The 14,383-nt window shown below is 38.1% G+C and overlaps 2 long non-coding RNA genes across 4 annotated transcripts in view; one reads left to right on the forward strand and one right to left on the reverse strand.

Moving 5' to 3' along the window:
• The window catches only part of LOC112997342 (uncharacterized), a 240,492-nt gene extending 229,773 nt beyond the window's left edge, over positions 1 to 10,719 (forward strand). Inside the window, exons 1-5 of one of the 3 annotated variants that reach the window (XR_003262679.2) lie at positions 4,366 to 4,693; positions 7,098 to 7,325; positions 7,401 to 7,503; positions 7,601 to 7,770; positions 9,415 to 10,719. This is a non-coding gene — a long non-coding RNA (uncharacterized LOC112997342). Of the gene's footprint in view, positions 1 to 4,365; positions 4,694 to 7,097; positions 7,326 to 7,400; positions 7,504 to 7,600; positions 7,771 to 9,414 lie in introns of those variants that run through there. The other 2 variants (XR_010388546.1, XR_010388545.1) reach the window with 2 other exon arrangements.
• LOC112997339 (uncharacterized) overlaps positions 1 to 14,383 on the reverse strand; it is a 325,493-nt gene that overhangs the window by 150,672 nt on the left and 160,438 nt on the right. The window contains exon 3 of the long non-coding RNA XR_010388544.1: positions 4,721 to 4,860. This is a non-coding gene — a long non-coding RNA (uncharacterized LOC112997339). The remainder of the gene's footprint in view (positions 1 to 4,720; positions 4,861 to 14,383) is intronic.

The following is a 14,383-nucleotide window of genomic DNA, read 5'->3' on the forward strand; positions in this document are numbered from 1 at the left end:
AGGCCCACTTTAATCTGTAAGGGATTTGCTACATATTTATATATGTTACAAATTTGTTACATAATTAGGGTATGTTTTCTTTGTTTGGACATTCAATCTGTCCTCACAACATCTTTGAAACCTTGTTTACAATGAAGGCAGGTTATAATGGAGCAAGTGAGATAAAAGCTGGTGACAGACAAGGTCCAGGAAGGATTTTTATAAGCTGGAATCAATTTTATCTAGCAAATCAATGAAGAATCACACTACAAAATAATTCAAACCATATGTATGTTTTTTCAAACATTTTGAATGTTTATTGAAAGAGAATAAACTTGGGCATTCATACAACTAAACTGAAATTCTAGTCAGAAGTCACAGGAGTACTCAAAAGTTATTTCTCTTGTTATTTACTGAACTCTTCTCAGATATACATTGCCATGTGGCAGGAGAAGAGCCAAGACGATACAGGCTGACTGAAGGTTTGAACACAGGCCTATTCATGGTGCCGCATCTGAGAACTATAAGTTACACTGCACTTTGCTTTTGGCATCTGACAAACTTGTCTGAATGAACATACCTGCCAAAAATTACATTAACAACAAGGTATCTTGTATCTGTGCCAACACATTTCCCTTCAACATAGAAATAACTTACCCCACGCATCTGGCCTTCCCCGAGGTCTTGAAAGCTGAGACATATCTGTTGCAAAGTAATTTGAGTTTTTGTTTTGGATGAAGGGACTAGTCTGCTAACTTCATGGGATTTGGAGCACATAAGAGGAGAGACTGAGAGAACTGGGTTTGTTCAGTCTTAAGAAGAGAAGGTGAAGGGGGATCTTAGGGTTTTCTTCACCTACCTAATGGGTAGCTTTAAATAAGACAGAGCCAGACTTTTTTCTGGAGGTGCACAGTGAAAGGAAAGAGGCACTAGCTGCAGCAAATGAAATTCCGATTAGATGTTAGGAAATAATTTTCACCACAAGGTTGGTCACTGACTGCAATAGGCACTCAGAGAGCTTGTAGAGTCTCCATCTTTGGAGACATTCAAAACTCAACTGGACACAGCCCTGAGCAATAAGAGTTATCTCTGAAGTTGGATCTATCTTCAAAGTTAGTGCTGCTCTAAGCATATGGCTCTAAGTTGGCTGATCCAATGAACAGACAGTCTCCAGAGGCCCTCTCCAGGTTCAGTTATTCATGACTCCTTGAAAAAGCTGTGGTGAGGTTGCCATCCTAGAGAAGTGTCTCTGCAAGAGACAGGGATTGATCCTAATTACAGCAAGATTCTACCTGGGCCCCATATGTCACGGGGTATTAACAAGCATTACTGGATTGAAGATGTGCCCCAGAATTCATTGTCTATGTTGCCAATGTACACAAAATTTCCTTAGTTTCACTATATCAAATGAGATGAGTTCTTCCACTGGGGGATACTATTGAAGAGGAGGAAACACTTCATAGGCAAAGAAACATGCAGCCTTTGAGTTTTCTCCTTGTAACAATATAATGTAGCCCCTCTCTTTATTGCTGCACTGGCATGGAATAATTTTTTTTCAATCATCCCTAAAAGCTTTGTAGTGTTAGAATTAAAAACAAACAAAAAACCCAAGCAGGATTTTTAGCATCATGTTACGTTTGCATCCAACACCCATAATCTGATCCCAACAAAATACGGTTTTCGTATAGAATTAATTTGAATTCTAAACAAACAAGTGAAGACTTGGAAGATATTTTTAAAGCAAATACAAACAATGCATTAACGAGCACTAGACTGGACTTGGAGATCTTGCTCCAACACCCAGTTCTGCACAGATACCCTGCAGGACCTTTGTCCAGTCATTTCACTTCACTCAGTTCTCCCCTTCCATAAAAGGAAATTGATGTCACCTTTTTGCCACTCTTTGCCTGTCTAAATATGCAGGACTGAAAATTCTACAGGAAAGAAGCTGTAAAGTATTACAGTATGAACCACAATACAGTCAACTTTTCAAAAACCTGAAAGTACTTCTAGCATATAATGAATAGAAACAAAAAGAAATAAAAAGAGCAAGTGTTCTCTTGCAAATGTTTTCTCGATTTTGCTTAATTGAAAAGTAAGTGACTTTTGGACGGCCATGAGTTTTCTAACATTCTTTTGTAGCACTCTATTTCTGTTATTTGTACCATGCAGATTGTGTCCTTGAGCACACAAAAAGGATCTCCTTCCTTCAAGATAGCTTCCAGTTTCTGTTATCAGAAACAATAATTTCTCTCCCTCACTGAGATCCAGATTTAGAAACATGGTCTCATATGATCTGTGTCAGGAACCTGATGCAATCTAAGCTCACGACATTGAGAACAGAAATCTGACACATTCAGACAGGGCACGGTATTGTGTAGAGCCACAGCACCTGTTTGAAAAAAAAAAGTTGTCTCTTCACAGTTTGCATAGATCTGCAAAGCTGGTTTTGTATAATAATACCTATGGCATGGTATGCCTTAAGATAGCACATACAGATACTCTTTACAGAGTGTAAAACCTACCATCTAAATAAAGGTGAAAGATAGAGGAGGTACTTCATGAAAGGGAAGAATTTTCTTATTATTGGTTTGATCTCCAGTGTTATACTTCAGAATATTCATATGCAGGCTTTAAGGTGAAGAGATTTCCCCCTCCCCTTTTAAAGCAAGCTTTTTCCTTACTTGTCTGTACATTCATAGACATTTTATAATCCAAGCTATGACACATGCTATCTGGAAGCAATGGCCACAGAAAGGGCCTGCTTGCCAGTGTGTCCTGACTAATGTAAAAGAACAAATCCTCCATTGTTGCCCAAGAGCCGTATGTCAATACAATAAAATCACTGTCTTCTAGATTCAAGGTTACATTTGTTTGTGATTACAGTGTTTATTTCTTGCTGTGAGACTATAACTGTGCATGTTCTTTCTTCTGTTGAAATATATTTTCCACCCCCACTCTGTTAATCCTTTTCCCACCCCCCACCCACTTCTCAACAGAATACATGGCCAGAGGAGAAAAATTATCTTGTATATACATAAAATAATCTTATGTTTCTTTTCTAGAAATATTAATAGTTGGGCTATAATGGCATGCATGTTGACACCTAGATACAAGAACATATTCAAGTACCTGCTTAACTTTTAGCAAGTGGGTATTTCCATTGAAGTCAATTTGAATAACGCATACTTGGACTTGGACGCTACTGAAAGCAGCACAAAGATCAGGAGACTTGAATTTCATTCCAGCTTCTCCCGCTTGCCCTATAACTCTGCAACAAGTTCACACGAATACATCGTGTAGCTAAATCTGACTATGATACTGCAAAGTTTGCAGAGTGCTGGCCTTTCCTCGTGAAGGAAAGGGTCTCTGTACAGGAGAACAGCACTGTTTTCAGGTTTCTGTCATGGAAGAGTCTCTTTACAATTCTGTGACACCCACACGAACTCTGCTGACAGACACATCCAAAGAGGAAGATATGGAAACCTCCTCCATGGGCTGCTCTGCCCAGCCCTCGGGTCCTCTCTTGCCTCTTGAGTTTTCTACCTGACAGAGGATGTGGCTGCATTCTTACTGCTTACTGAGTACAGTTTGCCCTTAGATAGTGCACTGCAGTAATACAAACATGAGGCAAATCAGACTCCCCGGTGCTTATAACAGACCTAATCCTATAACAAGTGCTCTCTAGTGCAATCAGCTGCTCCAGAAAGGATGCAGGATGCAGTACTGTTGACACCTGTCCCAGTGAAAATCTACCCTCCATTAGACTCCTGCCAGAAAAACAATAAAAAGTTTTCTGTAGTTTCCCATGGGAGTGATAAGTCTTGCCTCCCTGGAGTAGTTATTGATAAAAGTCTGACTGGGGTCAGGATGAATGAAGGTAACCACCAAGTTCCACCCACTCGCACAATATATACTTTGTCTAATGTTCTGTAGAGCAATACAAGCTACAATATATTTAAGGTAAATATTTGGCTAGTTAAGTAATTATGCTGAAAGGTTCCCTATCTTTATTACACCAGACTGAAATGCATAAATCACCTGATGTTATATCTCTGAAGAAATTTCCTCTAAGTGGGGCAGTGGGAAGTGCTTTCAGTTTGATAGGTGGAGTAAAGGGGAGGAAGGTAAAGCATCGTCTTTTTTACCAGGCAACAGCATTAATTACTTGCTGATGCTACAAAGACTTCTACCAGGTCAAATTCAGCTGCATATAAAAGCACAGGTGCACTGCAGCCCTGACTGATGTTTTAACAAAGATAAAATCTTTACTGTAAAGGAACAAAGTTCTTCATTTCCTGCTATAGATGCCCATGCAATACCAGTGCAATTTAAATAATCATAGCTAAATATTGACTATTTGTGGAATAGCTTTCATTCTTGAACTCTGCACTTGAAGTATTCACATAATACACGTCTGTGCTGCATCGTCAGACACAAGTCTTTATGCAGAAGCAGGATAAAGTTATGAGTCTTTGTCTGTCTTGGCTTTCTCTACCTGTTACAAGGAAAAGTTGATCCACAGTTTCAAAAAAAGACTATATTCTGAGGACAGATTGCATGGATATGGGCAAGAAAATAATTGGCAGCTACATTTATATTTTTCCTGCCTAGTTCCTGACATAAACTAACTCGTTAACTATCTAGGTAGGGCAAGTGGGACCAAAAGGCGACAAGGAAACACAAAAGACTGACCAAACATCTCAAAGGCTTTGTGAGTAATAAAACATCTGATACTTACTTTTACAGATGATAAATTTTTGACTGTTTGAGGGAGGAACTGTGATTTATCTAGACATCACCATTAATTCCCACCACCTTGTCTTCTGTCTGATCTTATACTGATCATGAAGTTAAATTCACATGTAGAAAGATATGAAGCTAGAAAGAGAAGAAAAGATATGAATCTAGATTTAAAATAAGCTGAAATACATAACCTTATTGCCCTAGGAATGAAAACAAGCATGGCACACTTAGTATTGCTCTTTCAGTTCCCAGTCACAAACAGTAAGATGTATAGTTGGTGTTGTCTGGTTCTCATCTCTTAATTTGTCAGCCTGGTTTTCTCATTTTCAGATGTCATTGTACTTCATGCTGCTTGCTGTTCTGGTTCTCAAAACTGTGTTTGAGATTAGAGCTTCTCTGTAAATGACGTTCATTACTCATTTATTATCTGAATATAGGCTATTTCAGCTGATTTTTTTTCTTCTACACTGGCACTTTTATCACTTAACACTTACTTTTGACTTGCTTTTATTTATCACCTCATGGTCATTCTAGAACCATGCTATGCTTTGTGTCTTCTTGTCCTGCCTTGTGCAGGATCGTGATTTCCATACTGGATCTTTCTGCTTTGTTTTTATTTTTTATGGTGAGGCAAACTCATAGTCAAAAATTTATCTAGTTATGAGTAATGAACTTCATCCTCAATTTGCATTTTTGCTGTTTTTGTACTGTTAGGTCTTTGGGAAATATACCTTGTAAGTATTATGGCTGGATCAGAAATGTCAAAATATGATGAGTTTGTAGATATTAGCAAAAGGCAAGGAAAAGAACAAATTATGCAGTCTTGCTTATACCTTATTTTATAGAGCATTAATGAATCAACCAGTGTAAGTGTAAGATGGTAAATGAAGTCACCAAATACGCAGAAATTATGACCAGAGATACAGGTAATAGTCAATACCTTTACAGCTATTCAAGCATCAAGTTGTAACACATAAGCAGAGAACTAGGTCAGAGGCATTTGTGGTACATTTATTCATTAACTAAGCTGTCCCTAAAAGAAGGAAATATAGCTAAAAGATGGGTATAAATAAAAGGAAAAACAGGAAACACGGCTTTCTTTTGAAGTACAGAACACAAATTCTTTTCCTCAGTTAATATCAGTTCTTTCGTATTATCATATAAGAATTCACCATTAAACAGCTAGGACCGTGATGGGATCTATTGACTGCTGTGCTCAAAACATAGCCTTTTTGTATGTGTGTGCAGTACATCAAAGCTGTGGACAGGAAAATGGTGCCATTGAAGAGGATTTCAACATATATATAAGGATTGTTCTCATATAAAAAACAGAATAATTAGTTTGAAAAGCTGGAGAAATAATGTCCCTTTAATTTCGCAACATGATCTAAGAGGCACCCTCTGACCCTCATTAGACTATACTTGGGGCATGCAACTGCAGGGCATTTACAAAATCACTGAGTCAAGAGTTTTGTTACAAAAGAAACAACATTAGAACTGAAAATAATTACAGTTTATGAACTTTATTCAACTCTCTCTATTTTGGAAAAATATATATATGGGAATGCATTAACCATGAGTAGCTGATCCCTCGTCTTGCCTTTTCTATGCAGGTAAAACACAATGTTTGGTTTACAGTTTTGGAAAAGACTGCTGGATCATTTACTGACAGTATATTGTCAAGAGGAGCTAAGGAAGCTCCTAATCAGATGGGAATTTCTTAGCAGTATGTAAGCGTGCTTGTCCTTGCTTATCTCACTGAAGCCAAGAACATAGTTAAAAATCTCAAGATACAAAGACTGATTTTCCTAATAACAACATTTAGGTTCATGAACCATAAGGAAATAGTTTGATTGCTGGTGACTTTGTTGAGCAGAAAAACACATTTGAAGTCTCATATTAACATAATCTCATACCACACCATAGTCAGGTGCTCTGCTTATCTTCCTGCTAAATTAATAAATGTAGGAGTCTTCTGAGGTTTCAGAATGCTCAACAATTTTCATTATTAGCACAGCAAGTAATTAGGAAACAATTACAAAAGCAAACAACAACATAAAAGAGCAGGAGTATTCCTGTCAGTTCCAAAGCCACGATTTTCATGTTTGCCCTCAGTCTGTTCCCAGAACGCTCAGGTACTTGACATATCTATTGGGAATTTATCAAGCTGATGAATTATTACTTTCTGAAGTTGAAACAATTGATTATTTTCTCCACAGACTGTACTGCCACTACACAGTTTTGCCACCATCTAATAAGGCATAGTACTTACTAAAACGAATTAACATTTTCACAGTGTTGTTAGCTTGCACAGATGACTTTTTAAAGTTTAGAGAATGGCAAAGAGATTATCTATGTGCTGATTTCCACAGAAGTCTCCTGTCTGTAACAGGATGAGGCAGCCAGCGGAGACTAAACAGAAGTGTCAAGTTCTACTATCACTGACCTCACTGTAAATTGGTCCTCTGACTCAGCTGACTCAGCTACTCCAGATCTATGCTCCATGCAACTGTGTACTTGAGAACCACAGAACAGAGAAACTAAGCTAATCCTGCTTTAAGCATCTGTTCTTCTAAATACAAAAATGCATGGACATACAGGTATGACCAGTTTAGATTACTTCCTCACCTAGAATACAATATACCTCTCACAACACACTCATCATATTTTTTCAGGTACCAAAACCAAAAGAGTTGAGAGGGGACCAATCCAGCTGCTATGAATAATTTCAGGATAGTTCACCACCAAAGCTCAAAAGCCTTGGATTAAATTCCAAAGGTAGGTACTGAAACAGTTCTCAACATATATCCATGACTGTGATCAAAAAGAGAAGGTTTTGCTTTCACTTGTTGACATCTCTCTGCTTCTTTAATAGAACCTTCACCTTGGTCCATATATCTGAGATATAATGTTGGAGCTCACATATGAGTACTATGGAGAGGAAAAAATTGATTCCTCAGAAAAGAAGCACGTAACTTCACTGAAATCAGCAGCAATTCACAAAGGATAAACTGAGCCTCTGTCTCAACTACCTTCAATGTAATTGTAAGAATCAATTTATTGTTTAAATGGCCTTTTATAGACAATACCTTACATTCAGTATCTGAGTTTGTACAAGCCAAAGTAGGTGTCCCTGGCAGAGTATAGGGGAGCTCCTGTCACTGGAAACTGAAGTGCACATGTAAATGATCAAAGCAAAAGTTGATCAAGCTATTCTCCTCAAGGCATCAATGCATTTCTTAAGCAAGACTTTGCTTCCTATACAATTGAATGGCTTGCCTCTACATAAGCAGGTCTAATGTCAACTTTCATGTCTCAGCAGAAATTTTAAGAATGCCTTGCCCACCCTTCTAAACTAGATGAGTTATCAAACACATTCGGTCTGTTTCAGTTAAATACTCACCTAGCAATTTTATTTCCCCATACTGCAACAACAGGTTTGCTTTGCAAAATTTAAATTTAATTTAATTTTTAAATTTTAATTTTTAATTTAACTTTGCAAAGTTGCCCACAAAACTCCACCCAGCATGCTCTACTTCTAATTCCCACGCTTTTTAATGTTCATCATATTTTATCTTTTAATGCAGTCCTAATGAGAGCATATTGGAACACCACAGAACCAGGCTTATAAGAATGCCGTCTTGAAATATAACATCGAACAGGAGGAGCATTGTATTACAGCCTCCGTTAATGTTTTAATGGTTGAGAGATTTCCAACATGCTGGCAGTGCCAGGACAAACCAATTTAATAAATTATTAACACTAATCAAACATTTTTATGATGGCAGTCAAAACTTCCTTGGCAGTTAAGGTTAATTCTGTTGAAGTTTGACAAAGATGTTACTGTTAGATGGAAACCATGTTTAAAACTGCAGCCTACTTCAGATCAAAACCCTGCACTGCACTGAAAAGAAATGGTTAAGCAACATGCCTTGAAGTACATAAAGAAACAGTGAATGCAGGGTTATAGTGTTCACAGGCAGAACAAGAACTGATGAATAGTAGCAAAATATAAATTGATTACAGCATATATAGCATGCCTGCCACTTCTTGGAAAAGGATAGAGAAAGACTGTTATCGAGAAGAGATAAAGCTTAGGCTGTCAAGGGAAGAATGCTAAATCAATACACAAAATCTAGGAATTTCAGACATTTGACAACAGGGGTAGAGAGGAAAACAAAAAAAGCCCTTCTATTTTTGATGTATTAAACTTTGGAGAAAGAAGGTATTTTAAGGCATCTTTTCATTCAAAAGGCAAGTAACAATAACAACGGCAGACAACACCACATTCTCCCTCCAGTTCATCCAGCCCCGCCAGTTAGTTTAAATCCAGCACAGCAGACGATAACGAGGGGTATGGATTAACAATACAAAGTTTCTTAGGCCTTTCTTAGGCCTCCCCTGGGGCATCCGACATCTATACATCATCAATCTACTGCAAATTGATCTAGTCAGCCTGTGACAAGGGTCAGGTTTCCAGGACCAGCTACCAGGCATGATCTAGTCATTTTAAGTTATCAAGACAAAACTCTGTTCTACTGAGCTCTGGTCATATAAAATTCACAGCTCCCCAGGCTTGTAGTGAGCTGAAATCAAACCATAGAGCCCTCTCTGTTCTCCTCTGCACTCACTTAGAAATCAGCCCACCTTTCTGCAATATTATTATTGTTATTTTGCTCTCTCTTACAGATGATGCCATCTTGGAAACTTCAGGCTCACAGCCAAGAAAAACATACTAGCCAGACAGCTCATACTAAACCACTGCTAATTATTTCAATCAAATAAAAATAGTGACAACAGGAAACATTCATATTTATTTTCAATATATGAGAGCAGTGAGGGAGAGAAAAAGGGACTTAGTAATGCAGGTTTCTAAATAACAAATAAGTTTTATTGGGGGTATCACAAACTTCAGCTGGGCTGCAAATTCTTTACTGAATAATAACATTCAGGGTCTTGTTTTTCTACAACAACCTACATACCACAGCTTTTCCAAATACTCTACAAGTTCCCCAGACATTTCATTGTGTTCTCCAGTTCAATACATGTGTATTTGAGCTGTCTCTCGGCATACTCGAAATCCAGTGGATTTCCACGCAAGCCTTGTGGCAAGCATGCCTTTGCTCACAGCACCGGGGCCCACTCAGCTGCACTGAAACAGCTCCATTAAGACAGGAAGGGACACAGGTCACCCAGTATGCAACAACCCGAAAAAAGTGGGATGCTGCATCAATAAGACATGTGCAGCCTGAATTACAGCGACTTAAGTCACTGGAAAGGCCCCTATTGATTTCAATGGTTTTGGTGGTATCCATACTTTTTGAGAAACTGTTGCAAATAAGATTTAGATCATTTGACTTGCAGCCATTTACTTTTACAACTAGCACTCCCTCCTGAAGGTAATTTTCATGGGAGTCAGCCATCTACCTCAGAAGGATTAAAAGACTAAGTTGCCATATAGAAAAAAAATGGATCACAGGACCCCAGCTATGTGAAATATGGCAGATTTATGAGGCTTCCAGTATACTCAAGTTGACTCTCAATCCTCACAGCTAATTGTGATCCAACACGGAAGTATGAACTAACAGTAGCAAACAGACTTTTAGATTCATGAACAAACTTAGCAAAAAATCGATGTATTTGTTATTCATAATATTTCTATGGACATTTCCCAGAAATATATTTTAGAATGTGTATTTTTCACCAAAAAAAAAAAAAAAATCCTTGCAACCTGTACTCCGGAGTTTATTAACAAAAAAGCAAATCCTCAAATTCACAAAGTGTTTTGTCAGCTCCAAATGGATGATAAGTTTTCAAAAACAGGCAAAAGAAATGAGCAAGGCACTTGTGGTAGGAACATCTGATGAACATTTGCTCATAATTATTCATTCAGGCATTCTGGAATTTCCCTGTCATGGACAGTCTTCCAAACACAACGTCATGCATATGAATGTGCATGAAAAGCAAATAAAAAGATGCACTTATATCTTTGAAGTAACTGTGTGGCTTTTATCTCATGGATGCATGTGAATACTTTGTTTCATTATTCACTCAAGTTTTTCACACTGCCGCAAACCTCTACAGAGGAAAAAACTCTCAATTGCCAAGCAACCCCAGTTGTCACTTTCCACTAGCCCCTTTGGGCAATGACATGGTTTGAATAAGTACCCAAAAGATAACTGCATATATGTGTTCCAAAATTAAGCTTGTGCCCAAGAGATTTCCATGATTTCTCGAGATTCGAAGAGTTCCTGTCACTAGACTGGTCAGCAATGAGAAGTTCTTCTCTTTATTGTATTAGTGAACTTTTTACATTGATTTGGATGCAACCAAGATTGTGATATTTTTGCAAAAGGTTGCAAAAATATGAAAGGGATTTCAGAAATGGAAGTATGAATATTCAGAAACGTTAATATAGGGGAGATGGAGAAATGCAAGCAAAATAGAAAGGAGAGACCTGCTGCTTTTCCAACCTGCAAAAAGTGCTTGAATACCTTTGATATACTAGTATCACACACCAGTTTGGACCAACCTACTTCAACCAATAAATCCAAGGAAAAATAGGGAAAGCTTTGTGCATGTACCTGTGCATTTAAAGGAAATTTGAACTGTAAGAGGATGCTGGAGGAACTGAGTCCAATCTGTGTTTTGCAGCAGGTAGCCATTTCATTTAAGCCTTTTTTGAAGAAATAATAATTAAGTCTTTTGAGGTTCCCCACATGCTCTTTTACTCTACATGTATTTATCTGAATTTTTAAATATGTTTATCTGTGTGGGTGTGTGCACATTCACTCACCTAGAAGTGCCTGTGTAGTGCTTTGGGCACATATCTCACTAGTTAGAAGCAAAATCTCAGTTTAAGTTGATAAGAGTGGAAATTTGGACAAAGGATGATTGCAACTTTTTGTTCTAGTATATTACCATTCATAAGTGTCTTCACCTAATCGTTTTGTATGTCTGTTGATACATCTAGTGCTAAAGACACGACATGCATCCATACTATTATAGCTGATTACTATTAGTGGTATTATGTGGAATAGACATATATTTTTAGAATGTGTAGTATTATATATAGTAGACATATTTTTGGAATGAGTATCAACCCTTTATAAAGATGCAGGACCACCTGAAAGGATGTGTGAGTTTTAGTTGCCTTCTACTTGTTTTTTCAGTTGTTAAAATATACAAGGAGCAAATTTTCCTTCAGTAGCAACATAAAAGACTTCTACAAAGATATGTGCATGAAAAAAAAACTTCATAAATTGCTTGTGGAAATCATGATAGTTATCTATCTGAATACTTGGCTGGGTGTATATCATTTAGGAAATACAGGAGGAAAGAAGGTGTGTTTCACTTTGTGGATACAATTTGTGCCTGTTCAAATTCTGCTTGTAAATGGAAGCCCACAGAAAATATGGCCCCTAAATGAGCTCTGCTCTGCCGACCTCCATTTCAAATCTATGCCTCAGGTTCACCACTGCTGAGAGCGTTTGTTAGGTCCGATGGGTTTCCTCTTTGTAGGGAAGGATCCAGGCTAAAATCCTGAATCACAGGTAGAAGAAATTTAAATCATCATCTAGCTGCAAAATTTTACCTATTGTGCCTGGTAATGGAGCACGTCAGCACCAACCATCTAACCCCACATTCGCCTCCACTCCTCCTCACAATTACAACTACAGGGGAATGGAAAAGGGGCTATTTCCCAGAGGAAAACTGCTAAAAGTCTAGCCTCTGACCCCAAAGCGTACTGCTCCAACACAGGCCAAAGAGCAGCTCAGGTCGGACTACTCTCCAGTGCCTAAAGCTCCTTCTACAGAGCTGCTACTGCTGTCAGCTCAGCAAATAAAAGTCTCTCCTTCCTATGCTAAAGCTAAAAACAAATGCTGCTCAGTGTAAGTCAGCTTTCGAATAATATTAAATCAGACTGGTTTGTCTGTACAGTACAGAAGAGAGAGCTTCCAGCATTGTTTCCATGAAAGTTCACGATTCCCCTTCCAAGAACAATGCTGTGCCTTTTCCCACTTTAAAGGTTCCTGCCTTTCTTTGCTTCTTCTCTCACCTATCTCTATTTGGCTGCTTTTCCAAGGGCAGAGAAGAGCTCTATGCAATTATCTGAATCTCTTATTTTCAGAGAACAAAATACCCTTCCCCCAGTCTAAGAGAGCTGATGCACTCTGCTGGCTTGGAACTTTAAAAATATCTCTACCAAACTAGCTGCTGAGTAATTTCTATTTCTTAGCACTGAGCTGAGTATAGGTACATTTTTTGGTACAGTTGTTTTCCCTTCCTTTCAATGCCATCTTGGTTTTCACTCAAAATTTTGAGGTAGGAAATTCTGAAAAGCGTTAGAAAGACTAGGTCCAGGAAAACAACTGGGGTTTTTTTGAGAGAGAGAGAGAGAGAAGGGGATTGCAATTTGTTTGTGACCTTTTTTTTTAATGAAAGGGGAAAAAATCCTGAACAGCTTGTAATTAGCAGCTCTGAAAAGTTATAGTTTCTTCAATGGCACACAGCATGCCAAGTAAATGTACAAGAGATTCCTTAACATGCCTGAAGCTGGATGCAGTTTCTGTAAATCAAAGCACAGCTCACACTAACATTTGCAGTATGTTAGTGGCTGGATGGTTACTTTATGAAGAATTATAAAGTGACACAGCAGTCTAGATGGAAAAAAAAATCATGCTTTGATGTTTTAACCACTAACTTCAAGAGCACCAACAGAGACCTTCCTGTTTTTATTGCAGCCTTTCTATCATTCCTCCCCCCTTCTCCTTCCCTCCTCTCCCACTCTTAGATGCAGGACTGTTATCTTTCAGTCACTTTGTAAGGTTGACTTGTTTACAGACTGAGTGTCTCTGTTTATAGGCCTCTATCAGAGAACAAACAGGGCAAGTGTGACTTCCTAGCATCTGAAACGCGATTCTTTTTCCTCTTGGGTAAGCAGGGGGGCAAGGTGTGGGGGAAGGAAAAGGGAGAAGAGAACTGCCGCAACTGTCCTTCTCCTCCTCAGTCCTCCCTCCAGGTTAAACGCACACACCTGTATTGTACTGAGCTATTTTAAATGAGCCCATTGCTTAAACATTGGCTTAGGAAAAGCTCTCACAAAATGAACAGCAATTATCTCAGTAAAAACTACGTCCACTTCAGAATCTGGTCCGCTAAAGATAAACAAAGGCTTCTCTTTTGAACCTCTCCCCCAAACACACACCTTTTTTTAAAGTTTGTACATCATAGTTTCATTCAGATGTTCATTTGGGGAAAGTTAAAAGCTTGTATCATGTTTTACTAGAGACATTTAAAGGGTGCCAGTGGTGTCATTATAAGAACACATACACTGTAATCATGAAATTTTAGAAACTATTAATAGCATGAGTTTAGTTATTCCTTTTTGTCTTGAATAATATTTTGCCTCAGGCATAACCCCAGTCCAATCAATAAGAACAGTCCTTAATAAGGTACTCAAATGACAAGATGGATGGTTCGCTTATATTACTAATGGCACAGCTTTTTAAAAGAATGAGAAATTAAAACAATCCGTGTTCCAATCACAAACTGTCTCCTTTTTTATGTTTTGCTTTCTATTTATTTTAGACAATACCAATTTCTTTTTTTAGGTTCTCTATACTGTTTGGGTTATAAATACCCCAGATGAGGTATG

Source organism: Dromaius novaehollandiae, chromosome 3, assembly GCF_036370855.1.
Source record: "Dromaius novaehollandiae isolate bDroNov1 chromosome 3, bDroNov1.hap1, whole genome shotgun sequence".
NCBI lineage: Eukaryota > Metazoa > Chordata > Aves > Casuariiformes > Dromaiidae > Dromaius > Dromaius novaehollandiae.